At 38.2% G+C, this 14,582-nt stretch overlaps 1 pseudogene; it reads right to left on the reverse strand.

The window, feature by feature from the left end:
• Window positions 1-2,064: 2,064 nt before the first annotated feature.
• On the reverse strand, window positions 2,065-3,216 carry LOC148032393 (polyubiquitin-like; annotated as a pseudogene).
• Between the last annotated feature and the right edge of the window lie 11,366 nt (window positions 3,217-14,582).

The raw sequence follows: 14,582 nt of genomic DNA on the forward strand, positions 1-14,582 counted from the left end.
ATTAATGTTAGTTAGTTTTTACTTTAGTTAGTAATCTTACTAACTTATTAATTGACTAACTAACTTTTGAACTAACCAACTAACTTTTAATTGCTTGGAAATATTACAATTGGTATAGGGAAGATATATTTGATACTACATAATGGATTTTTTTAAATCTTGTAGAATGTATGGCATGTTCTTGTCTTGACAAAGGATTTGATTAGCATTGGATAGCTTGATGATTGTGATTACAAGGTGAACTTTGGAGAACATGTATGGAAAATTTATAAAGGGTCTCTTATTTTTGCCAATGTTATTTTCATCATAAAAAGTCTCCTAGAGCATCCAAATAAGTAGCACAACCCATAGGCATCATTATCTTAACAAACCATCAAGTTTCTCTCTCTTTCCTTTTCTCTATTATATAGACTATAGCAGCCCCCTAGTTAAGAGACCCTACTTGAACTCCCTGGTTAAGCCCTATGCCTATGGCAAGTAGCCCCTCTACTTCTAAATGACAAGCTATCCCCTGCTTTAGCAAAACATCTGCTTGCATGCATCAAAAGCATGTATCAAACCCTCTATCTAACTATCCAAAACCAACCTATTTTGATTCAATTTGAATCACTAATGGCTAGCCAAATGCAACCAAATCAATCTATTGCAACCTCGAAATCGAGCCCCAATGGCTCCTGAATCTAAAGTTTGTTTGTCTTGGATATAGAGCTCAGTAATGAAAATAGTACCTCTATCAAGATGCACACAACAAACACAAATGTCATAGAAAAAGCTTGAATCCTCAATCTTTGAAATGAAGCTTCACTCCAACCACAAGCTCCCACAAATGGTACTTTGATATCAGTTAGAGAGAGGCAATGATGGGATGCGAGATAGAAGCTATATATATATATATATATATATAGAGGGAGGGAGGGAGGGAGGGGGACAGAGGGACAAAGGGATGGAGGGACAAAGAAGCACAAAAGAGAGTTTTGTTAAGTAGTACAATGAATGGGGTATCCTTATTCTTTATTAATCTTCACTTAGATACAATTGTACATTGTGTACCTATATAATGGGTGCATGTGTGGTTGTTGGCGATTAGTTTTATCCCAAATAAGTAACTATTATAACAATAGTCATTTCAAAAGTAGTAATAGGTTGTTTGAAACCAGAAGAATGGTCTCTTCAATTAGTAGTAATTAGACAAAAAAAAACACCACTAAAACTTTGTTTTTTTAATACTCGTTTATAAACAATAAAACTACTACTCACCTTTTTCTTGCCTTAGTGATTCCTAAAATAGGAGGAAATGTGACAAGTTAGTAAAGAGATAACTATAGAATCTAGAGGCTTACAAAGTGATCACCATCGGCTCAATTTAGATAGACAAAGAGAGAAAAGCATTACAATTTGAGGATCACAACTAAGGAGAGAGACTACCACCTTCATCATCTTATTTCTTACATGTAGGGCTCTTTGTCTTACAAAGATTGTGTTGTGGAGGATTCACTCCGAACAAGGAAATACACTAAAATGTGTTATATAGGAATGAAAAGGAAGAGTAGACCAAGCCCAATTCATGATCAACACTAAGGAGAAAGACATGTTGATCCTTTAAGGCCGTGTATAGCTACCAATGGGACTTTGTCAAGCCTCAAATTGCATAGGAGAGTTAGAATCAAATGTATGATGAGTATCACAGTTAACACTACTACTCCAACCAATAAAATTGATCAACAATTTTACAAGTGAAAATACAAAAATACACAAACAATCAAGAGACAATCAATCATTCATTTTCTATAGAACACATTGTAATACTTTAGTTAACTAAAGTCCATAAGAACTTGAAGACAAATATATTGCACCAATAGAAACTTATGAATGGGCACCATGGACAACTAATGCATTACCATTTATTGTCAGAATCAAAAACTAGGAGAATCGGAATAGACTAAGATGGGAACAAAACTAAGCATAATGCTAAATATAGAATTAATTGAGGCAAGCATCACCTTCCTAAGCCAATACGCCATAATACCCTGTTGAGATAGCAAGTTATAGCCCCAAATTTTTGCCTCATGTGGAGATGCAACATAGATGGAGAGTACTTTCCTTTTGGATGTTTAAATCAAGTAGCATACAACAATCTTCTAACTATTAGCCAACAAATATAAGCGATGTTGATTAGGTGGAATGCCTTTCTTATCTTAGATCTTTGCCTTCATGTTATCAATTGTGTTAGAGCTCTCAACCTCCAAAGTGGAGGTCTTTCCAATCAAGGTCTTCCAAAAGATTTACATGCCTCCTCTAAGGTACAACACAAGATAAAGGGTACATTCTTTTTGGGTGTTATGACTTGAAAGGATCAAGTTGCCTATCAACAAAGATGAGCCCCTACTGATCAAGGTGAATGTCCTCTTTGTCCTAAATGTTAGCTTTGACATTATCAATTATATCAAAGTGTTTGAATTCATAGATGGTTTTCCCTATCAATGTTTTGACAAAGATCTACATGCCATCATACCGACATAGAACAAGATGAAAGGTGTTATCTTTTTGGTTATAATAGTTAGCAAGTGTACAATGATCCTCCAACTACTTCTAAAAAAATATCAACCATTGTTGATCAAGGGGGATTCCCTCTTTATCCTAAGTCTTGGCCTTGACATTATCAACCTCAATTATATCAAAGCTTTCAACCTCAAGAATGACAATCTTCCCAATTAAAGTCTTTACAAAGATCTACATGGCATCAAAGAAGAAGCAAGACAAGGTGTAAAATGTTTTTCTTCTAAATGTTATAGTGTGATAGGGTGCAATCATCCTCAAGTTGCTTGCTAGCAAATATGAGACTCTCTTGCTCAAGGGGGATATCCTTCTTATCCTAGATCTTGTCCTAAAATTACCCATGGTGTTGACTTTCAATCACAAGAGTAATTGTCTTACTAGTGAGGGTTTTGACAAAGATCTACATACCACCATATTGAGCTTGAGGGTGCATGGGGCTTGAGGAGTTTGGTGAAGTTAGAGGGTGCTTTCCTTTAAATATTTTAATCCACAAGGGTGCACTGTCCTCGAGCTACTTATTGGCGAAGATGAGGTGTTGCTAGTCAGGAGGGATACCTTTTTGTCCTTGTGGATCTTGGCCTTGACATTATCAATGGTGTTAAAGCTTTCAACTTCAAGGGTGAGAGTCTTGTCAGTGAGGGTCTTCACAAAAATCTACATGTTTGGCTAATAAAAATTAATGGGACACAAAGGATTATACATGAAAACAAATGAAATGTCACAACGATGTGTATATTTTTAATGCTTAGCTTTGGCATTGTTAAGTTGTGCACATTTGAGGTGCATATGTGAACTGCAAGTTAGTTAAGTCACAATGACAGTCTAAGTAACCTCAATGAATAGTGGATGACATTGGGAAAAGTTGTACAAAGCTATATCAAATAGGTACTTGTGGGTACTTGGTGTCAATTTCGGATCTAGTCCCTTAATTCGGCCATTAAATGTCTAGTGGTGACATTATGGGAATATGCATTAATTAATGCTAGTCAAAGGCCAATTACGATTGGGACCATCAAATGTCCCATGGCAATTAGTACATTAATTGTGAATGGGCACTAGGGCATGATCAAATGGATAATTAACTTTCACTATTTAAGCTAGAAAATACAATTAGAAGGCTACCAACTGGTAAAAGAGGCTAGCACTTGTCAAATTTACCGACATAATGTGAGAGAATGTTATTTTGGGGTTAATTGAGGGTTCATTCTGGCATTCAAAGGCCACATGAGAAAGAAGCCACCATTGGATGAGCTCTAAAAGAGGTGATAAGTTGATCGTGCAACATGATTGGATAGGGTTAACAAGTTTCCTTCTCTGCCTTAGTAAGAGGCAACTTTAAAAGAGGAGGGCTTGCTAATCACACTAGGCTTTTAACCCCCTTTTGAAGTTGTTGGTGGCATTAGAATTGCCATAAGAGCTATCATTCTAAATATACTCCTTTTAGTTGATTTTCTCTCTCATCCTTTGGCTTTTGACATTTGCTCAATAATTATTAGCATATTCAAGTGATTGGTGAAGAGCAATGTAAGAATTTGCTACCAAAATCCTAATTCTCAACAACAACAACCATTAAGGTTTCCATAGCCACCTTTAGATCCATGCTCAATTATTGAAGATCCAAGTACTTGGTGTAGTAGTTGAATGTATTAATTTGCAGTTTATCCAAGAGGTAGCTCATTCTCAAATTATTGTGGCTTGCATGCAAGAGATTCAAGACTCAAACTAAGCTTGGATTGTTGCATACAATCAAGGGGCAAATTGTGCCTAAGAAGTGTTGGTCATTATGAGAACCATCATAGTTAGAGTTGAAGGATATCAACTCATATAATTGTGTACTTCAACCTTATAGCAATACAAGATAAAGAAATATTGCAAGGGGCACCAATTTGCTGGGGCCAATTGGGTGTCGACTAGCCAAGATTAAGTGGCAAAGTGTATATTTCCAAATATATGTATGTAATGCTCGTTGTAGTTTTGATAAAGTATGCATTTCCAAATAAGTGTTTTCAATGCTTGTTGTAGTTTTGAGTTAAATCAAGTTATCATCACTCTTGCCAAGAAGAAAGACTAATTTGAAATTTGCTCATGTTTATGATCAACTTTGTTGTGGCTAGAGGCGTAAGCATTATGTGCTTAGAGATGGCTTTTAGATAATGCATGGGTACCACAAAGGATTTGAGGTCAAAAGTGATGATAGAAAGTCATGGTCCTCCTTATGTGGAACATAGAGGCATTGATGCTATAGTGAAAGCAACAGAGCACATTTTCTATTGGCCAACTTTGAGACATGATGTAGATAAGTTTGTACACAAATGCATTGATTGTTGTTTAGAAGGTCAAGTATGATAGTTCGAATATGTTAGATTTATTGTGGCCCTTGTCTATACCTGATAGGCCTTTGCACATCATTGATATATACTTTATATTTGATCTTCCTAGGACATTTATACGGAATGGTGGGGTATAGACTATCCTTTGCATGTTCAATAAGTAGGCCCATTTCATTCTATTGAGAATGAAGATAAAGGATTATCAAATGGTACAATTATTTTTGTGACATGTGTTTAAGTAGCATGGCAAGCCAGAGTTGATCAATGATCGAGATCTGTAGACGCTTAGTTATTTTGGAAGGGGCTATTTGAGAAAATGGATACCATGTTGGAATTTTCTTCATCCTTCCATTTACAAACAATTGGTTAATCTAAAGAGGAAAACTTAATAGTTTTAGATCTCTTGAGGTGTTATGTGTTAGAGAACAAGGCTCTATTTGAGGTTGTGGAGGGTGGCAAGAAAGTGCACCCTAATTTGCACAGTAAGGATAAGAACTTTGAGGCCGATCATTATGTGGAGAATAGAGATGCAACCTATAAGAAGGTTAATTATGCACTTCAAATATCATAGGAAAAGCAAAACATGGCAGTTGATCGCTATAGACATGCTTTGCAATTTGCAATAAGCAAATCATGTATTGTTGTGTTTTGATAACACAAGGTTGAAAAGGATGAAAGGCGAAGAGATTGTGTCCAAAGCTGAGTATGAATTATTATGGGCCCTTTTAGATGTTGGAGAATATAAGTGTTTGTTGCTTATAAGCTAAAATTTCCTCCACACTAGCAGATGCATAATTCCTTTCATGTTAGTTTCTAGAGTGTTTTTTATGGTGATGTGCTTGAGAATAGGTCTGCTAAAATTCAACACACACAGAGAGCTTGAGGAGCTGGATGAGATATTAGTACCCAAGTAGTTTTTGACACATAAAGAGACAAAGATCAAAGGTAAAGGTTCCAATAAATACTTTAGTGAAGTTTTAGAATTACTCACCAATGGATGCTAAATGGATGGAAGAAAGGGACTTTGCAACCCACTCTTGCCTAAGAATAGAAATGCTAGAATTTAGCAAAGAGTTTGAGGAGTTGGAAGAGATAATGGTACCCAAGTAGTTTTTGGCACATAAAGAGAGAAAGATCAAAGGTAAAGCTTTCAAGAGACATTAGTGAACTTTAGAATTACTCACCAATGGATGCTAAACGGAAGGAAGAGAGTGACTTGGTAGACCACTCTTGGTTGTTGCAACTTTATCTCGATGCCTTTTACTTTAAAAAGACTTGGAATTAGGCTCTTTTAGGTTTAGCCAAGTAGGAGGTCCAAAGCACTACCTAATGCTCAAGGGGGGGAGGTAGCACTTTCGCTTCTCTAATAATGGATAGCTCATGTATATAGTAGATCTCGAATGTATTTAGCATGCATCCAAGGCATTGTTTGCCAAGATGTCACTATTTAATATACTAAGTCACACAAGTTGATATGTAGTTGGATTTATGTTTTACCATATTGGCTCTAAAACTATGCATTTCCATTAGCTTAATTATTAATTGCTCATTTTTAGTGGATGATTATTAGTAACTAGTGATATTCAACTAGTTTTTATGGATAATAGAGTCTTATTGGATACAAATTGATAGTTCAACCATGGTTTATGCTCAATTTATGCTTTACTATGGTTGTTTTGCTAGAACGCATTTGGTTTAGCATTCGTGATGCATCTCATGTGGTTTTAACAACATTTATGAAATTTTTTGGTCATTAATGACTTAGTTATATTGAGGGAAAATTATGCATGTGTTTCATAGTAGTATACGATGAATAGTAGTGCCAATGTTCTTTGACTATGATGTCCATGCTTTTTCTGGTTCAGTATTTCTTTGCCTTTGTCACATTACATTGCAATCAAGAGGGATGATTTCAAGGAGGTGTCAAGCACAAGGACATGGGTTTTTTAATGCTTAGTTTTGGCATTATTAAGTTATGCACATGTGAAGTCAAGTCAATTAAGTCACAATGATGGTGTAAGTAAACCAAGTGAATAGTGGGTAACATTAGCAAAAGTTACCAAAGTTGTATTGTACATATACTTGTGGATACTTGGTGTTAGTGTGGGGTCTATGCCATTAATTAGGCCATTAAATATATTGTGGTGACATTGTGGGACTCGAAATTAATTAATAACTTATGGGAGTTTAAGGATAATTAGTGCTAGGACCATTAAATGTCCCATGGGGGTTAGCACATTAGTTGTGAATGTGAACTAGGCAGTTCTTGGGTAGGGTCAAATGCATAATTAATTAATTTTCAAAATTTGAGTTATGAAAATTAATCACTTAAAGCTAAAAATAGCAAGTAGAAGGCTACCAATTGGTAAAAGAGGCTACCACTTGTTAAAATTACTCATGCAAGCTGAGAGAAAGCTATTTGGGGGTTCTCTAAGGGTTGTTCTCACATTGAGAGGTTGAGGGAGGAAGGAACCCTATTGAATGAGCTTTGAGAGAAGCAACAACTAATTGCACAAGGCAATATGATAGGGGCAATAGGTTTCCTTCTTTGCCTCAGTGAGAGGTTGCAAATAGGAGCGCTCATCAATCACACTCTAGTTTTATCCCTTTTTTGAAGCTATTGGCACCATCAAATTTGTCATTAGAGCTATTGTTCCAAAGACACTCTTTTTAGCTTATTTTCTCTCTCATCCTTTGACTTTTGACATTCCCTCAGTAATTCTCAATGTATTTTAGCCATTGTAAAGAATAATTGAAGAAATTAATGTTGAAACTCTAATTTATAGTAGTTATTAGGGTTTCAATTGCAACCTTTGGATTTGTGCTCAATATTGAAGACCAAGGTACTCGGTTTAGTTGAAGGCATTACTTTGTAGTTGATCCAAAGGGTAGCCTATTCTCAAATTATTGTGGTCTGCATAGAGATTTCAAAGACCCAAATTGAGCATGAAATGTTGTTACAAGCAAAGGACAATTTGTGCCCAATAAGTGTTGGTCATTTATGATAGCTATTGTATTGAAGATTGAAGAAGATCGGCTCATATATTAGTGTATTCCAACCTTACTAGTGGATAAAGAAATATTGCAAGGGGTGCTAGTTAATTGGGGCCAACAAGCTGTCCAAGATTAAGTGGACATGTGTATTTATAGATTTGTGTATTTAATGCTTGCTATAATTTGAGTTAAATTCGATTATCATCACCCTTTCCAAGAAGGAAGATTGGTTTCATGAAATCTAGAAAAGTAGAACACAAAAGAGCCTTTGCAAGAAAGCAAAGAGAAGCTCTAGAAAAGTAGAACATAAAAGAAGAACATAACTATATTGGTTGATTTGCATTAGCCACTTTGTTGATCAAAGGCATCCTCAAAGAAGATTGTTCCTTCTTCCTTGGTCTAGCATCCTTAGAGGTAGCATGCACATGCATTTCTTGTTTCCTATGACCATTCCTTGCTCTTGAACGAATAGCATACATTCTACATTCACATGATTTCTCCTCTCTCCTAATAGAGACTTTAGGAGAAATGGTCATGTTTAAGGACAAGTCCATGCAAGCCAATGTTGTGAGTGATGATGGTGCTTCCTACTAGCTAGAAACAAATCAATAGTCATTTCACAACTTAATACGCACTTATGAAAGACCAATTGAACTCCTTCGCTAAAATCTCATGGGTAGACATTTGGACCTTGTTGTGAAAGAATACTCATCTTCAACCATGTTCAACTACTGCACCTTTGAATCTCATACTTGGAGGTTGCTCTCTAAGTGGGCTTAAAGTAGCTTGAATGGGTGAGATTTGACCTAGATTTGAGGGATCATGGGAGACATTGGCATTAGAAGATCATTTGAGAGACTAGCCAAGCAAGAGAGGAGGAGGGAGGCAATGTCTCTAGAAAAGGCTTCAAGGTCACGAGAGAAGGATACTTATGATAGGTAGTTAGTGCTAAGATAAGTGGAGAAAGGTCCCTATTATGCTTGGAACAAGCTCCTCATTAGTAGGGTACATGATGGAGGCAAATATCTAGTAGCGATAGCAGTAGGAGTAGGGGGGGTAAATTTGCTAGGCGAGGCAATAGGGAGGCAAATTTGTACAACATGCTTATTAGTGGTAGTGCATTCTTTATCTTTTTGAAAGGAGATAGAGAAGACTAAGTGGGAGGAGTCATGTAACTGTGCTATGGAATTAAATGAGTACATGTAGTGGCTCTATTAGTGGATATTGAGGTGAAGGCTACCACATTTGTGTGGCTGTTGAGAGTGGAAAAAGATTGAATTTTTGACAGATTTTTGTTGTTTTTGAGGTCTGAATGATTGATTTTTAATGGATTTAGAGTGATGTATGGTTGTTAAAGGAAGTTTTTGAGAGTGTTTTGGATGATATTGATTATGTTTTGGAAGTTCATGATGATTTTTAGTGGAGATATGAAGCTCTATGATGTTTTGTTGAGGTTCTGATTGGTTTTGTATACCTTCTGTATAGCTTCTGTTTTGTTCTGATTTTCTTCTATATGAAGCATGGATTGATGATTGATGAAGTTTGAGATCTTTTGGAAGCCTATTGAATAGTTTTTGATAGTATGGAATGGTTTGAGTATGAGTTATGAGGTTCTAATGACCCTCTGTAGAGCCTATGTCTCTGCTCTGTAACTGTACTATAGCTACTCTGGTATTGTACTATAACTGTTCTGTAGACCTTCTATAAGTGTTTTGTAGAAAGTATGTGTGACTTTGGGAAAGTTTTCTAACTTTTGTAAAGGATGAATCTAAGTTCAAAAGAGCTAAAACAAGTGAAAGAAGCAGCTGCTGAAGACTGAAGAAAAGACTGAGTGACAGTGGCAGTAGTGAGCTGTGAGAAGACACTGTAGTGGCTCTGGTGACTCTTCATATCAGACATACCTCTTGGGAGGTGCATCCATGAACTAAGAAGGATTATTGAGAGTTATTATTAGAGTATTGTAGTGAGGAGATGATGTACTATTGAGAGAGAGAGAGAGAGAGAGAGCCAGAGATAATAGTCAATTCTATCAAAACACTAACTGTATATGAGAGATTGAGAGGGAGAACTATGAAGATGAATACTATGTGATTGATTTCCATTCAAAAATTATGTACTATTTTGTGTTCATTGTTATATTGAATAATTCTATGAAGATGTTGAAGATTATGGTTGATTCTATCAAATCTGTGGGAGATATCTACTATGATGCTGCGTGAAGATTTGTTGTTTCCTTTGTTTTGGTCATCAGAAGAATGAAATAAAAGCTTGTTGATGCTACAAGATAGATTTTCTTGTAGTAGAATCCCCTTTTCCTTGGTGTTCCTCTTGGGGCTCCATGTTTTTGGTGCGCAGCCAGGGAAACTTGCCATCAATAAGCATTAAAAGATGCTGAAAATGAAGGAAATGGCATTGTCAAGAAGAGGAGAATTCAATGGATGTTTGCGAAGTTCCTTCTTCCACTGAAGAGTTGGAAATTCTCATTATGAAAGCCACTTTTCACAAGAAGTTCATCCCACAATGGCGGAAACATAGCACCATCATGATGTATGCTCCATGTGGTGGATTGTTTCCTCTTGCAGCAAAAACTTGCATCTTGGTGGCAAACTGTTCGAGAACAAATTGAAGAGTAGAGACAGAGAGAATGACCACCGATGGAAAATTTGGCATCCATTGAAAAGTTTCCAAACATCATCAAGTGGGAGGTCGTAAAGAAGCTTCAGGAGTCTTGGTCTGTGGAGGTTCACGAAGACAAGAAGGAAAAGAGTTGGAATTTGTTCGTGGATGCTCAACAACAAGATACGTGGGATGCTTGGTGCATTGACAATCTTCTGTTTGTCCAATTAGCAACCCCCACTGGAAGTTGGTAGATAGAGTTTTTTTCACAACATACACTGTTGAAACCCTCAGAAGCTGGCATTATTATAATGACACAACAAAGATCCTAAGAAGAATGAGTTTCGATACTTTCAGAATGGAATATCTCCCCCTATGTAGTGGTTTGAAAGCCAAATTCAGAGATGTTGAAAAGAAGGAAGTAGAGGAGATATTGGCCAGAGAATCCCTCAGAGACTAAAGCCCTCTCTGATACTATCCTGTTGAGTATAGATCAACTGATTAGAGCCAAACCCCTGATGAATGACGCAATCAAGAGGCAAGCGTTAGAACGAGTCCAAAGGTATGTGAGAAGAGAGAAGGCAAAAATCAAAGTTGAGAACGAGCTCGCAGCAGAAGCCTCCTTTGACGCCCTAAAAGCACTCTTTACAGAAAGTCTCCATGGCAACTCAAGGTCCCCTTCCTAGTCAGATTCGTCCTGGAAATATTGATGACATGCCAGCAAATGTAGTCCCATTGCCAGTTTTTAAGGGAGAGTACAATGAAGACCTTGATCTTCATGTGGTAGAATTTATGGTAGCATGTGTGGCTAATAATGCTAGAACCCCTGAGCATTGGTTAGCGATATTCCCCACCACTTTCAAAGGCGCGGCGTTTTAGTGGTATGAGAGACAAGCAGCAAGAATTTTTGGCACTTAGGACGACTTGAAGTTGGCCTTCCTCACTAAATCCAGGCTTGAAGATTTTGAAGAGCGGATGCAAGAGGAGTTCATGTCCTCTGGAGAAAGAGTAGAAGCTTATGTCTCGCGAATGGAATCCATCCTGAAGAGATGGACTAACCATCATTTGGACGAAGGAATCCAGAAAGGAGTGTTTCTTAGGGGCCTGCAACCAAAATTTCACAAGTTCGTGGAATTGAGAAGACCAATCAATCTGCAAGCTGCAATGGAAGGTGCAAGATTGTATAACGAAGTTGAAGCAAGGTTGTCAATGACTCTAGGAAGAGGAGTCTTATCTCCTCCCATGCCTGGAATGGTATACCCACCAAATGCAGTCCCAAGGACAGTTCCCTATCCCTATCCCCAGATGCAAACAGTGCCGCAGTATAATGCATCTAATTCATTGTGGTCGCCGCAAACGTCAGTGCCTCAAATGATGGTTCAACCACAGCAACAGTGGCCTCAAATTGTTCCTCCAATGGTAGCTCAACAACAATGGAACCCTACCAACTGGAATCAACAACCCCAAGTCTCAGCAAGAGCTCTGAATCAGAACCAGAACTGAGGACCTTCTAGATCGACCCAACCAATGTATGCAGTAATTACCGAAGCTTCCCAAAACCCTACTACAAGCACTTCAGGAGGTGAAAATCTAAAGGACTACTTATCCAACTCAATTGCAAGTATCAAGAAAGAGCTTCTGGATGTGATTACAGAGCAGCTACAGACGCTGAAGGTGAATACTACCAATATATCCACTCCTATGGGAGCTGGAAGAGATGTGATGCGCTCTAATACATGGTGTGAAAAGTGTCATCAAGCGGGACATTTAGCCACTAAATGTACCCGAAAACCAACCATTCCTAGGGCCTTTTGTTACTACTGTTTGCGGAAGAACCATATAGAGGATATTTGCTCTCTGAAAGAGATGCATGAACGAAGACAAAAGGATGAAAATGCAAGATTCAACTTGCTGGAATCCAAAATGAAAACACATGATATTGGACCAAAGCTTAGGGAGTTTGGTCCTAATTTCGGTCCAAGGAGGTTTCCCTCTCAAAGTTACAAAGGACGACAGTCTGGCGGTGGTCAGAGATCAGAGGTGGAATGTTATAGGTGTGGAGAAAAGGGTCATATCTCCCTAAATTGTCCAAACCCTAGACGATCTGTGGATTACAAGCCCTTATGTAGTCGATGCAAAGGAGAAGGCCACAGTGCAAAGGACTATCCAAGTCCAGCCCCTGTAAAGGCCAATGGCACTGATAGCCCACAGAAGGTACAAGAGCCTGCCTCCAATTTGGTAGAGTTAGAAGTTGCTATTTTTAGCACACCAAGAAGAAGGAACCAGTTGTTCAGAACAAAAATAATTCTCCTGCCAAGACTGTGAAGTTCAACCTACCCACAAAGGGACAGAGCAGTACAGAACAGAACAGTGCAGTACAGAGCACTATAGTGCCACAGAGAGTCACAGAGACAGTCCTAGAAACAGGACCAGAGACCAAGAGATAGAAGAGCCAGAAGCACTTCCAGAAATAGAGGAAGTGCCGATGCTGCAATTATTAGAAGAAAAAGGAAAGATGAAAATGGGTGTAGCCCCATTCCCTAGTTGGCTAGAGAAGCCTGTGGATCCTATCAAAGATTACGACTTGATCAAAGACCTAGACACTTTTAAACCAAACTTAACATTCTGACAGTTACTAATATTGTCTCCTAGCTACTGAAAGATATTCAAAAGCATCTTGACAAGAAGACGTGGATTAAGGATCGCTCCTTCAACAACGACCAAGACTAATAAGGCCCCAGAGCCTGTAAAGGAAGTAGATGTGGCCAATGCTTTCCTAGATCCTGGAACCCCCGAGATTAGTGTATGGATAGAAGGATGCTTCATTTCAGATGCATTGATTGATGGAGGATCATCAGTAAACATAATGACGGATGTAGCAATGAAGGACTTAGGGTTGCAAGGAATTTAACCTACACAGTGGCTTATCAGATTGGCAGACCAAAGCAGAATTAAACCATTGGTCATTCTCCATATGTAAAAACAACCCTTGCAGGAAGAGACTATTGGCTGACATATCTAGTGGTCAAACCAAATTCTTATGGGACCTCATAACCTCTACTGTTGGGAAGACCTTGGCTTTTTTAAGCAAGAGCCAAGACGGACTGGTTCAAAGGAACCCTGACCCTAGGCAAAGGACCCAACAAAGTGGTGTTAAAGCTATATGGATCTCGCAAAAAGGAAATGGATCCACATCCATCGAAGTCAAAACTAACTCATCCAACGAAGTAACAGATGGTACATCAAGAAATGAAGAGGTTGTTAAGCAGATCTTTCCTAAGAAAACAGAGGCACAGTCCCCAACAGTGGGCATTGTAAGCCAACTGCCAAGGGAAGTAAAATCCTTGTCAATGGGTGAATACCTCTTGCCTCAACTAGAATTAACCTCTAAAATCACCTTTGATAGTGAAATAGAAGCATGGATGTACTATTCTCCCTGTTACGTAACAGTCACAGAGACAGAGCAGAGGCAGAACATATACAGAGCAGTATAACAGATACAGAGACAGTACAGATACAGAGCAGTAACAGATACAGAAACAGACTAGAGACAGTACAGAGACAGAATAGATACAGAGCGGATATAGAACAGAGACAGAGCAGATACAGAGACAATCATAGAGACAGTAATAGATACAGAGCCAGAGCCAGAGCCAAAGGCAAAGGCTGAAGCAGAGTTAGAAGCTCTGACAGAAGCAGAAGCAGATGTAGAGGCAGAAGATATGTTCTTCTCTTACAGAGCCTCTATAGAAGCAGAGACAGAGCCTCTAGAGGAAGAGGATGAAAATGATAAGGAAGAAGATGCCAAACCTATAAGGCAAAGACAAAGGCGTATGAATCCTAATTATTCTGCTCTAGTGAAGGCTAAATTATTGAAACTTCTTGAAGCAGAGTTCATCTATCCCGTGGCTAACAGTGACCACAATGGGTTTCGCCCATTGTGGTAGTACCCAAGAAGAACGGGAAACTTCGAATATGTATCGACTTTCGAAAGCTCAATTCGAAGACGAAGAAGGATCATTTCCCTATCCCTTTTACAAACCAACTGTTGGACACAGTGGCAGGCCATGAGCTTTATTCCCTCTT

This window comes from Lygodium microphyllum, chromosome 8, assembly GCF_053477565.2.
Source record: "Lygodium microphyllum isolate KBCC chromosome 8, Lygodium_microphyllum_v1.1.10, whole genome shotgun sequence".
NCBI classification, from domain to species: Eukaryota; Viridiplantae; Streptophyta; class Polypodiopsida; order Schizaeales; family Lygodiaceae; genus Lygodium; species Lygodium microphyllum.